At 38.7% G+C, this 4,762-nt stretch overlaps 1 pseudogene; it reads right to left on the bottom strand.

Annotated features, from left to right (window-relative positions):
* Positions 1-458: 458 nt before the first annotated feature.
* LOC139743093 (U6 spliceosomal RNA) lies at positions 459-572 on the bottom strand (annotated as a pseudogene).
* Between the last annotated feature and the right edge of the window lie 4,190 nt (positions 573-4,762).

Genomic DNA, 4,762 nt, shown 5'->3' with positions numbered 1-4,762 from the left:
GGGGTTTTCTGCATAATATAGGTAAGATGTTATATTTTAGACCCTGAAATAGCATTCTGTCAGACAGTTAATTATATTGACAGTTTACAGTGCGGAAATCCGGTTGTACTTTATTTTTATTTTCATTTTATTTATACATCTATTTATTTATTTATCTATTATTTATCTTTTATTTATTTATTTATTCATTTCTTTTTTTTTTTGGGGGGGGGGGGCATACTGTATTACTACGCTGTAACTTTAGTAATTACTCTGTACCATCACTGCCACTATACTGCTCCTGCTATACTATTAGGCTTACTATTACAACTACTACTACACAACTAATGTTATCATTATCCCTTAAAATGATTTACAAATGCAAGTATTACCGGTAATGCTAAAAATACCATTTGTAGAGATATTGAGATACCCCTCTCCCCCCCAAAAAAAAAAAAAAAAAAAAAAAAATTGAGGGAAAAAATGTGGAACGCTTCACGATTGTGCGTGTCATCCTTGCGTACAGGGGCCATGCTAATCTTCTCTGTATCGTTCCAATTTTAATAGGTGTGATCAAGATTTCTCTCGTTCACGATCAAACGAAGTCGTTCAGTGCCATTTAAAGCGTCCAAAGAGCGGGAAACTTTGTGCCGTGCTTATTGCCGAGCGCGTGTTCGCGTAGAACGTTGACTCAACGTTTGCCTCGCCAAGTCCGCAATGCTGTGTGGCGGAAGCGAAGTTTGATTGTGTGTGTATGTGTACGTGCGTGCGTACGTGCGTACGAGCGAGCGCACGCGCACGTGTGTGTGCATTTTTTTTTTAGTAGTTTCCTTTAAATGCCGGCACATACATAAGTATGTTCGACCAATGGGATTACTTGAATTTGGAACACGTGACCGAGAAATGTTTTTTTTTTTTCCCAACATCCCTGCCGTGTGGTATTATCATGGGCAATATGTTCCGTTAGCATTTTTACCATACCCGTGATTGCAATCAACAAAGGTATCGCTCACATCTATCGGCCACGGCCAAGTCCAAGCAAGTTCAAGTGACACACATCCAGTTTTATCGCATAATTATCGATACATCAGTATCGCTTGTTATCGTCCAAGATCTAACGTTGTTCTCGTTCATTTGACTGCCGTGGGCCGCGATTGTACCGCCTGTATTTCAATATTCAACACGATTATGAAATAAAAATCTGCTCGGTTGATGGAATACATTTTTATCAAATCTCAAGTTTGTCAATCGATGTGAGATATAAAGCAAATAATCATCTCCTATTTCTCAGTGATCCTTGAGGTGTCTATCAGCCTTCGGCTCGGCCTCATAGACACCTCGCTGCTCACCCCGGCAATGTTTGATTGAACCATCGCCCTCGCAGTCGACGATTAGGACGGGTAGTTATAGGTTAGTTAGGGAGAATTGTTTTGGGGAATATTTGGTTTTATAATCCACAGTAGATTTTTTTTTTTAGATAGATATTTTGTATTTCATTTCTTAAATATTTTTAATAGATAGTTTTTTTTTTCCTTCGATAGTTGCTGTATACTATTGTAATTTTATTTGGTATATTGAAACATGAAAATCTATAATGATTTCAGTTAACTTTAAAGGCATTAATCTCTTATCTCTGTACAGTAATAGCAAAGAAGACTTGTTTTCTTTGTATTATTTGATGGGGAAGGAATAGATATAATTTGAAAAAAAAGTCTGTGCTTGGGAGGTATCTGTGCGTGCTTGTGTGTGTGTATATATTTTTCTTTCTTTCTCTCATTGGGATATTTATTATTCTATTATGCTCAATATTCAAATATTCAAACTTAAAGGGGAAGGCTAGTAACTGATCAGTGGGAATCAGTGGAAATGCTGGGAGATGATTGTTCCAATCCTTATGGGATTCATTCAAGAGTTCATTGTATATCTATTGTTGTGTGAAAATGATTTGCTTCAGAACGGTCTCATATTCAAGTAATGTGCAGATTAATGCTCCGTCACTGACCAGGGACGCTAACCTGGAAGTATTAAACTGCACATTACTTGAATATGAGACCATTCTGAAGCAAATCATTTTCACACAACAATAGATATACAATGAACTCTTGAATGAATCCCATAAGGATTGGAACAATCATCTCCCAGCATTTCCACTGATTCCCACTGATCAGTTACTAGCCTTCCCCTTTAATACACATTTAAAAGCAAAACATAGTTTTTGATATGTATGTATCATTAACTGTATAACATCCAGCTATTATTGTCAGAATCATCCTGGTCTGGATATATCAATAGAAAATAAAAATATTAGCCATTTAAAAATACAAAAAACACAAACAAACAGAAAAAAAGTAGAACCGAACAGAATCCACGAATAACAGTCGGGCCTACAGTGCAAGGCTCTATGGAGAAATTAAACATGGGGTGACTCAAGGAAAAAAAAGAGGAAAATGATATGGTGTGTTGGCATTGATTTACACTACAAAGGGAAAAAGCTATTAGAGATGCCGAGTGTCTGTTTTTTTTTTTTCTCCAAACTAAATCCTCCATCAACATTTCTGCATTATCCTTATCCTGATCTAGTTAGACACAGCAATCGAGAACACAGTGTCTTTTTAGGAGAATCTATAGGCAGAGGGGAAAAATTGTTTATCTTTTTAATCCTTGGCTGACATGCGACCAAATATTGAATTTTGATTTGTGCGGTGTGGAGCCTCATACACAGAAAGGAGAATTCATATAATAAATAGCACCTAAAACCAATGGTGCTTAGATCAATATGGACAGAATGATATACACGCCTTGCCGACTGAATGCCACTATGAAATATACACACACAGCGTTAAACATTCAGGCGTACTCGTCTGTTCGAATTATAAAGTGATGTACCGGCGTGCGCAGGAATTCTTTCCGAGGGGGACAACTGGATTTGAAAAGAATCCATCGAGGTACCCTGTACTTTAACAAAGGAGAGCAGTGAGTATTCATTCACGTGATCTGTATCTAGTTTTCTTTCTTTCTTTGACAGCGACTCGGGACACCTTTATCAACTCCTTTATGACCTATAATTAATGTTTTCATAATCGTTTTGACGCCCCAATTAATTTCGTCTGGCTGTTCGTAGGCTTAGCATCAGGGTCAGAATGATGAGACACGACCAAGACGACAGGCGGCGTATAGAATCCGTCTTTCATTTTAGCTAAATTGTCGATGATAACTCTTATCGTGTTCACATGTTACACGTCTCAGACCAAACGGGTGCGAGTGCTATATGCAATTATGATTGTCTTGCCGAAAAAAAAACTAAAAACAAAAGTTACGTCCATACCATACACGTAAACAATGAGCAGGGATGGGATGATATCGATATGGTATAAAGAACTTAAATTTTAAGGGGGCAAATGATTGACTATCAGTTCAATAGACAAAGGTCATATTTCATCCGTTTCCGAATAGCACAGGAAGAAAAGGAAAACGAGGATTGTATAGAATAATATTTATCTCACATCTTCATGCTATATGAGAACCACTTTCTTTCCGTTGGATGCAATGAATCGATGAGTTTTATCACCACTTTTCATGGAGACCACATAAAATATATTACAACCGTCTCTTCTCTTTCCAGAGCACAAGAAAACATCACACAAGAATTGTGCGAAGACACAAAAGAAACAAAAACCACCTTATACTATAAATTTGTGATTAAAGATAATTTATCATTGTAATATCTGTTATCCAAAGTTCAAATAATAATTCATCGTGATATTCCGTCAAATCGTCACCCATATTGGCATCACTTTAAAGCTTCCGCCATATTTAGCAATTTGTCTATGATATCGTTTCGGCCTGAAGTTCATTGACAATATTTGCACGAGCAGGAGAAGATGTATTGAATTTGGGTACTACTCAACCACGCAGAGCAAACGGTGGGCCCAGCCAGTTTTCACCCGACCAGGGTTTTATCAATAGGGAGTTTAGCAAGGTCGCTGCACCTCTTCCATTGACAACTCGGCCCCTCTGCTACTCGACCAGAAAAACGTCGCACTCGTTAGATACAATTACATCATTTGGCAGTGTGGTTAAAAAAGAATTAGCAGCAAGGACGGGGTGCCGAATAATTCTCATTCCAGTCTTTCTTTCGTGTTGTAAGTAAGCCGAAATCTACCCCCGAAAGCCTTTAGAGCCCTCTTCTTTGTCCAACGACTCCATTCTCCTCATGAAAAAGGCTGAAGAAAGGATCTAAGATAAACATTCATTTCGATCAGTCGATACGAGACCTGTCGTTAGTCTGTCATGCAGGTTGTAAGGGGATCCCCAGCCAAGTTTGGACAGACGAATGACATCAAACATCGTGAAATCGAAGACATGGGATTGGTCTCCCACTATGCGGGCAATCTTTTGTTGATTCCCTATGCCATCGACAACAACCACACCCCTGCCCAATATCACCCAGCAGCCTCTACCTGGCTCCTGTTGCCTGTTCTTTACCTTCTTGATACATTTCCTTTTGTCTGAGCTAGAAATCCCCTACAGTTATATGTCATCATTACAGTCGGCTCAATAGATTCATTATCCACCTGTCAACTCAATGCGCCTGACCCTCGGATCATCTTAAATTGTCGTCTTTCTGCAGGGGCAATTTTGAATCGTATCTGTTCTGTTACCTTTCTTTTTTTCGTTATTTGCTCGGCAGGTTTGAAAGGTTGGTCTGGTCTGAAGTAACGTGCGGGGTCACAGCAGTATACACTTTCATCACTGATCTCACCGTGTCTGTGAGCGACTGATA

This window comes from Diadema antillarum, unplaced genomic scaffold (genome assembly GCF_040938485.1).
Source record: "Diadema antillarum isolate AM-2024a unplaced genomic scaffold, OU_Dant_1.0 seq00001046_RagTag, whole genome shotgun sequence".
NCBI lineage: Eukaryota > Metazoa > Echinodermata > Echinoidea > Diadematoida > Diadematidae > Diadema > Diadema antillarum.
This window is presented reverse-complemented; position numbering and strand designations above follow the sequence as displayed.